Raw genomic sequence first — 13,771 nt, forward strand, 5'->3', positions numbered from 1 at the left:
TTGACAACCTGGTATAATTATGGTTTGTTTTATACAAGAGTTTTTAAGAATAGAAAAAGTTGCAACATGCTTTATTGTTCCTCTACTTTAACTGGCTTGTTCTAGTATGATACGATATGATATGATATGATATGATATGGCATTTATAACGCGAGTATGCACAAGTGTTTCAAGGCGCGGCGAGGTAAGGGAGGGGCGACAAAGGGAGGACAGACAACAATCCTACTTGGCCAGCTGTCATTCAGATTGCACAAGTACATGGGATGGGGGAAGGGGGAAAGTGCACGGGGAGGGGACAGTGCTGTACATGACATAGAATAAAAACAATAGGTAAGGTAACGGCCATCAGGTGGCAAGTGCAAAGGTAAGTGCAGACATCAGGTGTCAAGTGCTGGTAATGGGACTGTAGGGATACAGAAAAAGTCCCCAAGTGCGGGGGTTGCCAGGCAGGCAGTGCAGGTGTGTGAGACTGGTGGGGGAGGGACCTGGGCCCGAGAACAGAGGGTGGCCAGGTAACCAGTGCAGATTCAGTTTCAGCCAGGTGGTCAGCAGGGGAGAGGAGGAGAAAAGCAAGAAGCAAAGAGAAAGGGTTTTAGGTGGTTCTGGAACCGGAGATGGTTCTCCTCAAGTTTCAGGGAGGCAGGGAGGCTGTTCCAGAGTGAGGCTCCAGCTGAAGAAAGATCTACCACCAACTCGTTGCTTGGAGAAGCGACTGCCCCTAAGGGAGTTGGAGGCGGAAGAGCAAATAGCTCAAGAGGGAAGATATTTAGGAAGAGAGAGTTGAAGGTATTGAGGCCCCAGGTCCCAGAAGGCCTTGTGGACAATGCGCAGGGTTTTGAACTTGATCTCGCAGCCACTGAGAGCCAGTGCAGAGATTTCAGTCCTGGAGAAATACGATCCCTGGGCTTGAGGCCAAGGACAAGTCTTGCAGTCCTGTTCTGGATAAAGAAGTGTTTATAATGTGTTCGGGGGGTACACATATGCAACATTTATTAACATGTATAAATTATAATGGCAAATGTAAAATTTCAGAATATGATACTTATTGAACAATCTCCATGCTATTAAAGAGGGAACTAAGAGAATAAACTAGGAAGGAAGGCCGCACAGGCATACAGGCTTACTTAAACCAAGGGACTCAGAGGGGCTGTTTCAGGCATACAGCAGCCACTTTTTAGTCTGATTGGACATTGGAACTCTATGGGGCTCATTTTCAATGAGCTGTAACATAAGAAGAATGGGTAAAAGCCCTACGCTGGGGTTTTCTGCATTTTCTATACGTCACGGCTAATTTTAATGATTTCTATCGCGGGCAGGAAAGGCGGAACGCAGCTTGCCTTTGTGCTGCCCCCCCTTCCTCCCTGCCATACAAATCAAGTAGCATTTGCACTGGCATGGATTTTCATGCCAGTGCAAATACTGTGGATCTCTTTGGGGTCCGCCGGCATTATGCACCAGCAAAAAAGCAGGCGACCCCCATAGGGATCCATTGTAAACGCTGGTTGCTATGCGTACATGGAAGGCAGCATTTACCTAATTTGCATGGGGAAGCACAAAGGTGCAGGACAAAAGGGGGCACGCTTGTACGCTGCCTTTTGCTATGCAAATTTACACTGCACTGTGCAAATGACCACAATTTGCCGGCGGTAAGCAATTTATGTTGCAGTGTTAACGTAACGACTCCCTGCTGCCATATTGCAGCCTTGAGCAAAATGAGCTCCTCTGTGTGTGCTCAGAACTTTTCAGCAATTGACACCTTCTGTGAAAGCGCAGGTGTGGTGTGTGAAGAGCCAGGAATGAGACATGTACACTGAGAGCTTATAATTGGGGTCACAAAACCTTTTTAAATGATAAGGGGGTTGGAAAGTTCCTCACAATCCCTAATCTGGGAGGGGTTTCCCCTACCTCAACCAAAACGAATGGGTCTGTCCTTTGTCAAGATGTCCAAACCAAAATATATGTCCTGTGTCCAAAATCCTATTCTAGCCCACACACTCTAAAACTAACTAAGTTGTGAAGGATTTTGTCTCTGGTTCTCAAACTGCACAAATGTTCAGATCCAACACAAAAGGGTAAATCTAACTAAAATGTTACAATTGGGCAATGTTCACAGTTCCAGGGAATGGCTCGCTCCCCCGATTTCTTTTAGCAAAACGAAAAGTTCCAACAACAAACAATCTAAGTTCCTCGTAACACCAAGAGGATAATTCTCTCCTCTTGGTGGGTTCACAGTTCTCGGGGAAATGGCTCCCTTCCCCCAAGCTTCTCTTCACATTCAAACAGTTCAAAATCCTTAGGGCATTTGTCTTTATTAGGATTCTCTTTTTACTGTTACAATTTGGGTGCAGGTCCCAGACTCGCAGATCATCTAGTATACTCTCCTGCCAGGCTCCTTTCCACCTTTACAACCATTCACAATCTCAAGGGCATGGATCTTCCTTAAGATTCTTCTGTTACTGTCACACACTTGGTTTCACCTAGTATTCTCTCCTGACAGGTCTTAGATGCCGTCCGTTTCCATTTCTTACACACATCTGGCTTTGCCTGTTATACCCGTCTGCTAGGACTTTCATGCAGTTTTTTAAACACTTGATTCGCAATTTCTTTGTAATCACTTGACTTTTCCTAGTGTCCTCTCCTGCCAGGACATGAATGCAGTTACTTTCTCTTTTATCCACAAAATGATATTTACCCAATGCTGACTTATTGACCCTTGTTTAACAAAGTCTGTTTCAATTTGTGCTCCTTCTTTCATAGGCTGGGTTTTTGCCCCGTTCGCAAGACTATTTACATTTACTTTGTAGTTTACTTTGGAATATTTATTTGCACACTTGTAAAGCGCAACATTCGCCCATTGGCATCTTGGCGCTACCTAAGCAAGTAGAAGAAGGAAGCTAAAATAAATAAGTCTTCAGATATCTCCTGAGGGGCATATAATCATCCATCCTCCGAAGTGCAAGAGGGCGAGAGTTCCACAGGACAGCAGCAGCAGTAACCGAAAAGACCGCCCACCAACTCGAGATAGCCTAAAGTTGGGGACCTCCACCCGAAAGACTTCTGCTCAGTGAAGGGACCGGCGAGGCACATAGAACCGAAATTTAGCCTTCAAATAAACTGTCCCTGTACCACGCAGAGCACGAAAAACCAAGCCGAGTGCCTTAAACTGCACTCATTTCGCCACCCGTAGCCAATGAAGACTTCGTAGAACCAAGGAAATATGGAAACACCAGGGAGAGGACATGGCCACTCGAGCCGTGGAAGTATGTATCGGAAGAGCTCACCGCCAGAATCACTGTTTTATCCCTGTTTGGGTTAGCCAGCTGGATGACAACCACTCACCCGTGGCCTCCAAGCACGTCCTAAGCCTGACAGCAGTCTCTGGTACCGCAAAACCCAGGCGAACCAGTATCTGGGTGACATAGGCATAGCAAGAGAAGCCGTGGGATGCGATGAGACTAGTAAGAAGCTGGACATAGATATTAAACGGAACAGGGAAAATAGCAGATCCTTGGGGGACACCGCAAGCAAGTGTAGTAGAAGGAAAACAGAAGAGAGCAAGAGAAAGAGACTGGGAACGGTCAGATGAGAAAAAATAAAACCAGGCCTGTACTGCACCCGAGAGGTCAGTGCTAGTGAGGCGACTAAGCAGGTTCGATGGAATCAAAGGCGGCTGACGGGTCAAGCAGAATAACTGCCCCTGTGCTGCCTTGAACATGCAGCCGGGCGAGATCGTCTACCACTGAGACCAGGACCACCTCAGTGTCATGACCTGGCCGAAACCCAGATTGGGATGAGTGAAAGAAGAAGGATTTCTACAAGAATTTCTTCAAGAATGTGGTGAGGAGATGATTCAAGCACCTTCATTTAAAACAGCAATAGAGAGATGGGCCAAAAGTTGGCAAGTACCGAAGGATCAAAAGGAACAAGTTACTTACCTGTAACTGTTGTTCTCCAGCATGGGTCTGGCATGGATTCACATGCTCATGAATATTCCCCGTCGTCAGGCTGGGAATCCTCGGTAAAGAAAAAACCAGTATCAGTTTCGTTTCTGATCTGTCTTTCGTAGTAATAACCAATCACTGGTCTCTGCGTCATACTGACCACAGCCAATGACTGCCCTCTACCTAAGCACCGCCTCTGGCAGCCATCTTCAGATTTGGAAGCACGTGAAGTGGCAGTATGACCAAGTGAAGAGCCGCAGAGGGGTAGGCGGGAGGGTTCGCATGTGAATCCATGCCAGACCCATGCTGGAGAACAACAGTTACAGGTAAGTAACTTGTTCCTTCTCCAGCATGGGGTCTGGCATGGATTCACATGCTCATGAATAAAGAATACATAGCAGTACACACATGCACAACCACGGGAGGTGGCAAAGGCTCAACATTAAGCATCACATCAACTCAACATTAAGCATCTTACCTCCTCACCAGGCTCACCTCAGGCGAACAGGTTGCGCAGCACTGCTTGGCCGACCCTGGACTCCTCCCTGGAATCCCGGTCGACGCAGTAGAATTTCGTGAAGGTGTGCGTCGACCTCCACGTAGCAGCCCTGCATATGTCCAGCAGGGGCACACCAGATAGGAACGCCGTGGTAGCTGCGATCGCTCTGGTGGAATGGGCTCTCGGACGGCCAGGCAGCGGTCGGTTTGCCAACCGGTGACAGCACATGATACAGCCGGAGAGCCATCTGGAGATGGAAGCCTTCGAGAGAGCCTTCCCCTGATTGACAGGTCCAAAGTTCACAAAGAGTTGTGACGTCTTCCGAAAACCCTTCGTGCGGTCCACGTAGAACTTCAGCGCTCTAGCTACATCCAGCGAGTGCAAAGTCCTCTCAGCCGGCGACGAAGGCGACGGGAAGAACACAGGTAACACCAAGGGTTCGTTGAGATGGAAGTCCGACGGTACCTTGGGCATGAAGGAGGGGTGCGTCCTGAGCACTACCCTCGTGTCGTGGAAAGTCAAGTACGGGGCCTTGCAGGAAAGGGCCTGGATCTCTCCCACTCGTCGTGCGGAGGTGATGGCCACAAGAAAAGCTGTTTTCCACGATAGAAACTTCAACGGGGCCGAGTGCAGAGGCTCGAACGGAGGTCCCATGAGCTTGGTCAGCACCACGTTGAGCTCCCACGCCGGGGCCGGAGCCTTCACCGGCGGGAACGATCTGAACAGTCCCTTCATGAACTCTTTCACCAGACGATGAGACCACAAGGACGTCCGGCCCGTGGTTCTGGTGTATCGGGAGATCGCAGCAAGATGAATCTTGATGGACGCATGTGCCAGACCAGCTTTGGCCAGCGTCAGCAGGTACGGCAGTACTTGGGGAGCCGTAATCCGTAGAGGGTTAATCTTCTGTGCGTGGCACCAGACAGAGAACCTCTTCCATTTGTGTCCGTAGCATTTAAGAGTCGAGGACGCCCTGGCCTTTGCAAGAACCTCTCTGCAATCGGCCGGTATGTCGTATCCTCCAAACTCTAGTGCTGCAGGAGCCAGGCCTGCAAGTTCAGCGACTTCGGGTCGTGGTGGAGGATGGCGCCTCCTTCCCTGGAGAGTAGATCCGCGTCCGCCGGCAGCTTGATCGGCGGGGACGCTGACAAGTCCAGAAGGTCCGGGAACCATATCTGCCTCGGCCACGCAGGTGCAACGAGGATCATCCTGCACCGTGACCTCTTGAGCTGGTTGACGAGCCGGATTAGCAGAGGCAAGGGAGGGAACGCGTAGAGGAACAGGCCCTCCCAGGGGAACGAGAAAGCATCGCCCATGCTCCTCGTCTGGGGAAACCTGCTGGCGAACCTCCGGCACTTGGTGTTCGTCGCCGTCGCGAACAGGTCGATCTGGGGTGTGCCCCACCGTCTGAAGAGGCGATCCACCAGATCCTGCCGTAGTTCCCACTCGTGGCACGAGCGCAGCTCCCTACTGAGTGAGTCGGCGATGGTGTTTTTTATCCCTGCCAGATGAAACGGCACCAGAAAAATCCCTTGGGCGACGGCCCAATGCCACAGGTCCTGCGCCTCCTTGGACAGCGCTGGGGACCTGGTTCCGCCCTGTTTCCTGATGTAAAACATGGTGGTGGTGTTGTCGGTGAAGATCCTCACCACCTTGCCCTTGAGGGACGGAAGGAAGGACCTGAGGGCCCAAAACACTGCACGGAGCTCCAGGACGTTGATATGTAGGGACTTCTCCGTCGGGAGCCAGAGTCCCCTTGCGTGCAGATTTTCGGTGTGCGCTCCCCACCCTTCCAGGGAGGCATCCGTGGTCACAGCGTCCTGGTGGGCTGGGGTCTGGAAGTCCATGCCCGCCGTCAGATGCGCGCGGGTGCCCCACCACCGTATCGCTCGTCGGAAACTCTCGTCGAGCTTGATCCTTTCCTCGAAGCTGCCCGTCGTCTGGATCCAGCGCGCATCCAGGAATTCTTGCAACGGGCGCATCCGGAGCCTGCACATGGGAATGAGGTAGATGCAGGAAGACATCATCCCGAGGAGGGACTTGATGGACCTCACTTTGGCCGCGTCGGCCACCAACATCCGTTGCACCTTGCCCAAGATGGTCCTGGTCCTCTCCTCCGACGGGGAGGCCAGAAGGGACACTGTGTCGAGCCTCGCTCCCAGAAACAGTGCGACTTGCGCGGGCACCAGGTGGGATTTGGCGTAGTTCACGGAGAATCCCAGGTCCGTGAGGAGTTGGACGGTCCTTGCCGTGTGGACCACGGCGAGCTCCCTCGTCTTGGCGCGGATGAGCCAGTCGTCCAGGTAGGGGTAGACGTGGATCCCCTCGCGGCGCAGCTGCGCCGCCACCGGTGCAAGGCACTTGGTGAATACCCTGGGTGCCGACCGTAGTCCGAAGGGAAGGGCTTTGAACTGGTAATGACGCCCTTGGACCACGAATCTGAGGAATTTGCGGTGCCCCTTTAGGATGGGAATGTGGAAGTAGGCATCCTCCAAATCCAATGACGATAGGAAGTCTCCTTCCTCCAGCTGACCCAGGACGTGCTGGAGGGTGACCATCCGGAACTTCTGCGCCTTGATGAACTTGTTCAGACGTCGCAGGTCCAGGATGGGGCGCCATCCTCCCGTCTTCTTCTTCACAAGGAAGTATCTCGAGTAGACTCCGGAGCCCCGAAGCCTCTTTGGGACGAGTTCGATGGCGCCCTTTCTGAGCATCGCCTTTACCTCCAGGAGAAGTTGAGGGACGTGAAGTTCTTTCCTGGCCACGGGGGGGACGCGCGGGCACCTTCTTTGAAACTCGAGCGCGTGGCCCCGGGCCAGGGCGTCCAGCACCCAACGGTCGGTGGAGATGGACTCCCACACGCTGACGAAGCCCGCCAGCCGGCCTCCCACCGGGGTGCTTCGGTGGGGGCCCGACCCCAAGGCCGGTTCAATCCTGCTTGGACGCGGCCTTGCCGCCTTGACCTCCTTGGCGACGACGGCGGGGTCCGCTAGACTTGCCTCGTCCTCTGTAGGCCTCTTGCGACGACGAGCGGGCCGCTTGACGGTAGGAAGCGAAACCGCCGCCGGAACCTTTGGAGGCGCCCTTGCCTCCGCCGCTCCGAAAGGGCGTCCGTCGTTGCAGGACTCCAAGGGCCCGGGCCGTCTCAGTATCCGCCTTGATGGCCTGAAGGGAATCGTCCACTGTCTTCCCAAACAGGTTGTTCCCGTCGAAGGGCATGTCCAGGACTCTGGTCTGGACGTCCTGCCGGAAGTCCGTAGCTTTGAGCCATCCACGACGTCGAAGGCAAACACCGTTGCCCAGCTGGCGGAATCCAGTGTCGGCGATGTCCGTCGCCACGGTGATGGCGTGGTCCGAGGCCACCTCACCTTCCTGCAGGATCTCAAGGGCCTCCGCCCTCTTGTCGTCCGGCAGAAAATCCAGCAGGGGAGCCATCTTGTACCAGAGCTCCCTGTCGTAGCGGGCCACGATAGCCAAGGCGTTGGCCGCTTTAATCGTCGTCGCTGCCGACGAGATGACTCTACGCCCCATAGTATCCAATTTCTTTCCCTCGCCGTCCGGCGGGGAAGTCGATGTGGAGGCCGCACCCCCCCCCCGCTTTCTTCCTGGCTGCCGCGGAGACGACGGAGTCCGGGGTAGGCTGCGCCCGGAGGCATAGGGGGGCCGTGTCCGGGACCCGGTACTTTTTCTCGTACCGGTCTCTTCTAGCTGGCGTCGTGGAAGGGTTCTTGAGGAGGGAAAGGCCCTCATCCCAAATGTCGTCCAACAGAGGCACTGCGAGGACCGTCTTCCTCTTGGCCTCGCGCCGCTGATAAAGGAAGCCTTCCTTTTTCTTCTCCTCAGGGCAGAGTTGGAAAAGCTCGGAAGCCCTGGAGATCATGGAGTGGAAAGATCCGATCTCGTCGGGCGGAGAGGCCCTGGTGGGAGGCGACGACGGAAAATCCTCGTCGTATGCCTCGTCGTCCGTACCCGTCGCTGCCGTGTCAGTCCCCGTATCATCCCCTCGGGTGGACGGGGAGGAGGGCTGGAAGGGGCGCGACGGTTGAAAAGGAGGTGGTGGATGGATCCTTCTTTTCTTGGTAGGGGGAACACCAGAAGGTCCCGGTTCTGGATCCCCCGACGGGAGAGGTTCCTCCGTCGGTAACGGTAGCCTCGTCCTTATCTCGGAGCATAAGGACTGTATGGCCAACAAAATGGCCGCCGAGTTGTCTTGCGGGGCTGGCAGAGGGGAATCCGACGGGCGAGCAGGGGCCCCGTCGGTATCCTCGACGATGTCGTCGTCGTCACCTGCGTCGGGGTCCATTCCGACGGGCTGGCCTTCTTCCACGCCTAGGCCGTGGCTTAAGACCTCGATCAGTTCCTCTTCTGAGGTTGAGGCCGACTCTACGACGACGCCCTGCCCCCCCTTCTTCTTCCCCACGGAGGGTTTCACGGGGGTCCTATCGATGGGCACAAAGGAAGACTCCCTCCGAGGAGGCAGGGAGATTCTGGGCCCTGAGGTCGCCACCACTGGTGCAGCCACCACAGGCTGAGCCAGGGCCGCCGCGACCGTTTCGATAGAGGGCTTGGTCGGATGGATCAAGGCCTTCACCACCTTAGGTGCGCTCACCGCCTTATCCTTGAGGGAGGGGGCACTGCCACGCTCCTCCTCTGCCTTAGAGCTCGACCGGGGCCTCTCCAGGAGCTTCGCCGGGTGCTCGGCCTTCCTCTTACCCGACCCAGAGCGTTGGCTCGTGGTTGATGGTGCCGGGGAGGGTGCGCCCTGCCTGGCGCCCGCAGAGCCCGACCGTTCGGCGCTCCCGGTGCCAGCGGACTCGCGGTGCTTGGCCTTATGTTGGGCCCCCGTCGCCGGGGCGCCCTCAAAGGTCTTAGAAGACCGCTCGGATTTCTTCTTCTTCTCGCCAGACGGGCTCTTACCCTCCAGCCAGTTGGCGAGACGTTGATGGCGGTCCTTCATGGTCCGTTCCGACATGTTGCCGCAAAACGCACAGTCCTTCTCCACGTGCGTTTTGTCCTCATGAAGGCAGTAAAGGCAGAAAGAGTGTTCGTCCTCCTTGAAGACGTTCTGCAGCTGGCATCCAGGGCAGACCCTGAACAGCTTTCCGGGCGTCGAGCTTCCCTTCTCCTGGGCCATCTCCGAGACAGGGCCTGAGAAGCTTCTGGAGTCCTCCGAAGTGTAGCTCGACGAAATCTTCACCCTTGAGGGGCACAGATGAATCCGACACGGGTCCCCGTTGATCGGATGTAGGATCGGTGGAGCTTGAGGCTCTTTTGACCGAAAGAAAGTTTTTTGTAAAAAGCGCAAAAAAATAGCACTAACGCTCGAGAGCAATAGCACGAGGATCCCAACACATGAACGTGCGGTAAAAATCTGAAGATGGCTGCCAGAGGCGGTGCTTAGGTAGAGGGCAGTCATTGGCTGTGGTCAGTATGACGCAGAGACCAGTGATTGGTTATTACTACGAAAGACAGATCAGAAACGAAACTGATACTGGTTTTTTCTTTACCGAGGATTCCCAGCCTGACGACGGGGAATATTCATGAGCATGTGAATCCATGCCAGACCCCATGCTGGAGAAGTAGGTTTTTTCAAAAGGGGAATCACCAAAGCGTGCTTAAGAAAGGGCGGAATAAAGCTAGTTTTTAAAGAGTCATTAACAGTTAACGCAACAGCCGGGGCAATCTGAACTATCACTTCCTTTAGAACCCATAAAGGGATGGCGTCAGTATGGGAGGCTGATTCAAGCCTACCTGAGGCCACTACAATTTCGTCTGGAGCTAAAGTTGGGAAAACATCCCAGATCGGGCTGGACGGAAGAGCCTCTAACTCAGAAAGAGTTTTGGGAGAGGATGACTGAGAAATCTGGCCATTCCTATGAATGCCAACAATTTTGTGAACAAAGAAGAGGGAACAGAGATTGCGACACAGGGACTGCTTCTGGGGGGACAAAGGACAGGGAACGGACCTATTTGAAAAGTTCCCAGGGCGGGTTGAGAGCAGTTTTTACTTGAGATGAACAGAAGGCACATTTAGCATAAAATATGGCTTTACGATACTGGTCAGAAATCTTCTGGAAAATGTGGCTGGCTATCGGACAGTAATTAATAAGCCAACTGCACTCTGCCTCCCATCACTGAAGGTAGAGAGCGCAGAGGTGATTGCTAAACCAGGTTTGAGAGATCCCTCCCCTAATTTTCAACATTTTAAGAGGGGCAACACGATCAGCAACAGATTTGAAGGCCTGCTCCATTGTGTTCAAATCAAGGCTAGAGCAATCTGCATATGGGGATTGCAAATGACTCGCAATAAGTTCCTGAGGAGCAGCCCGCCAGTTGCGACCCAGCCGTTTCCCACCTTCACAGGAACCAGTAACAGAGGCCACCTTCCATGAGAAAGAAATAAGGAAGTGGTATGACCAGCAAATTGGGAGAACAGAATGAACGGAGATTGCTGCACTAGGAGCAAAAATAAGATCAAGGGTTTTACCCCTCTGATGAGTCAGACCCATTACCATTTGAGAAAGAGCAAGTTCCTCTCCATAGACTCCAATAATCTAATAGCTGCTACATCAGCTGAATTATTAACTGTATCATTAAACTCCCCTTCTATCCAAAATTTAGAATAGCAGAGTTGAAGCTCAGCTGCTAGCTCCACAAAAGCTTCGATAAAAGCAGAATCATTGCCGAGAGGCTGGTAGACCACCACAATATAGACTGTCTTCGTGGGAGATAAGGTCTCTCCCTGTTCCCGCCCTGAGGAAGGCTTCAATTTAACTAACCTGCCCAGCAGGGGGCAAATCTGAAACGTGACATGGATGCTTGTTTCCACTATGGATAGGAAGACCCTAATTTTTGAACTAAATTCCATTCAAGTTCAAACTGTATGTTTTAGGTTCTCTTCCAAACACGAACACGTCGGCAGACCTGCGTTTTATGGAACTGCGGAACCTGTAACACTAATTTAGGCTGCATGATCCGTCTCTCTCTTCTTCTTTGCATTTATCTAAGATTTGGTGTTTTTTCCAAAAAAATGTCTTCTTTGTTTTCAAATTCTCTTTGCATTTATGTGTTTCAAAGACCTTTTGATCTCACCGAACACTGCCAAATCTTTCTCTTCGGCACTGTTTGCATTTGTGTTAAAAATCTGATACATGTTTTGTAAGCTTTTTTTTATGTGAATTGAGTTAAAGTTTTTTAAAAAAAATAATCTTTTCAATAATTATGCATTATTTATGTTTGTTTATTTTTTTGTCATGATCCGCAGAACACGCCCCTTTTGGACCTCATGGTCCTTGTCACAACGGGGCTTGCACTCCTTGATACTCCCAACATGGCCGTCTAACGTGCAACATCTTCCTTGTCCTTACGTCAGATGTAGCATATTTACAAATAGGCCGCGCCCACGCGGACCCGCGCGTCTCAATGCTACTGCAAGCAGCGACTAGACGTGTGCTCCGTAGTTCGCTACACTGTTGTCCTTGTTCCTGGACCTCCTAATTCCATTCCCATTACCCTCTTCCTTCCTCCTTGTTTCCCGGACTGTAGGGATGCTGTGTGCTTACCCTCTTGGTTCCTGGATCCCGGAGTGTCTGAATCCTGGAACTCTGAACGCACGCTGGAGCCAGAAGAGAATCACGCGGGCTTATACAAGACCAGATCCGTGCGTAAGAAGATACCGGCCAAGAAATCCTACAAGGATCGCTCCCAGGTGAGAAAAGGGGAATTCCGTGACATTTTTCATCTTGAAATATGCCTCTTTTTCAAATGTGCAAAATAATTCATTAAAAATTGTTTCAACAATAAGGAATGTTTTCAGTAATTACAGTGGCGCAAAATAATTGCGCTATCCGCTGTTTGGGATACACACAAAATTAAATCAATTGAATTAATTTTAGATCTCTCTACAATAGCATAGTGGATACCATTGGTACAACAATATATATACTTTTCGCATGTCCCAATCCACTTAATACTTTAAGGGACTATCCCTACCTCATTTTTTATGTATGAAATGGGAGATAAGGTCAAGCAGGAGAGCATTGCTTCCATCCTTATACTATGATGAAATGGTAAAATAGTATATTGAAACTGATTTTTAAAAATAATAGCCAACCCCCCCCCCCCCCCCCCCCCTCCCGGGTGATTAGTCACCCGGTCCACACACAGGATTTTAGAATCAGGGAGCAGTATCTGAGTCAACACAGGACCAGAGGACTCCCTCCGCCAGGTCTCAGTAATGAAAATAAAAATCAGGGGCGCAGTAGCTCAATAAATCATTGCACTGGGCAGAATGATCCATCAGGGAGTGGGCATTCAACAATGCGCATTGTAACCCCTGGTGGGGATGAGGCAGAGTACCACAAGAATATCATCAGCCAGAAAACCCATGGAATATAAAGTATCCGGGGTGGAGGGCGAGGGCCAGAGGCCTTTTTACAAGAAAATGTGACTATATTAGCCCCTACAGATGTTAAACTATTTAGACCGTCCTTCTGTCCGTCCGCAGGCAGGATGGGCCCGCATGGGTTTGCCTTTTGTGCTCTTTTGGCGCACATTAGGCGCGCCCACTGCACCCTTGATGCAGCACTGTCTGGCCTGCGGCACATTAATGCTGGAGGGAAATCACATGACTGTGAAGAATAGTGGAGCGGAAATGAGACTTCTGCCACCGCCAAGCAGGTAAACAGAATGAATGTGGCGAAAACAGAACAGCAATTATAATAAATCAATCCCTTTGAACACGAGGGAATTTTGGGTAAAGTAATCTTTTTAAAAAAAATAGAATTCGTAAAAATTGCACTATAAACATCATAAAACAAAAGAAAACTACTTATTTATTTATTTATTCATTCAAATTTATTGAGCGTACATCAGCCCAGAAGCATCGTGGCGCTTGTTACAGACATCTTAGTTGCAAAGGAAACCGTAGTTACAAGCAGTACATAAATTACAGAGGAAATATATACAATAGCAAGGCAGTATATTTACATGGCTTCCTGAGAGTTTGCTAATTATTTTGCAAGGAACGAGGTTTTCAGTGTCAAGATGGGAAGTGAGTTTTCCGTTCGGATGTCTGAAGGGAGAGCGTTCCATGTCTGTGCTGCAATGTAGGGAAAACCTAGACCTCCGGCTTTGGCTTTTTTGATGCGTGGGGTGCACAGTAGGTTAGCGTATTGCGTTCTAGTGGAACGTGTGGAGGAAGGTTTGAGGATGGTATCTGAAAGATAGGACGGGGCGGAGGAGAGGCATTTGTGAGCGAGGGTGAGGATTTTGAGGGTGATCCGTTCTTTGACTGGGAGCCATTGGGCTGAGAGCCTGGCCTGGGTGATAT

At 51.5% G+C, this 13,771-nt stretch overlaps 1 protein-coding gene across 6 annotated transcripts in view; it reads right to left on the reverse strand.

Moving 5' to 3' along the window:
* RFX1 (regulatory factor X1) overlaps positions 1 to 13,771 on the reverse strand; it is a 1,381,678-nt gene that overhangs the window by 1,020,275 nt on the left and 347,632 nt on the right. The gene's annotated exons all lie outside the window — the stretch shown is intronic.

The sequence above is a fragment of the Ambystoma mexicanum genome, chromosome 3q (assembly GCF_040938575.1).
Source record: "Ambystoma mexicanum isolate Mex_15411 chromosome 3q, UKY_AmexF1_1, whole genome shotgun sequence".
Lineage (NCBI taxonomy): Eukaryota > Metazoa > Chordata > Amphibia > Caudata > Ambystomatidae > Ambystoma > Ambystoma mexicanum.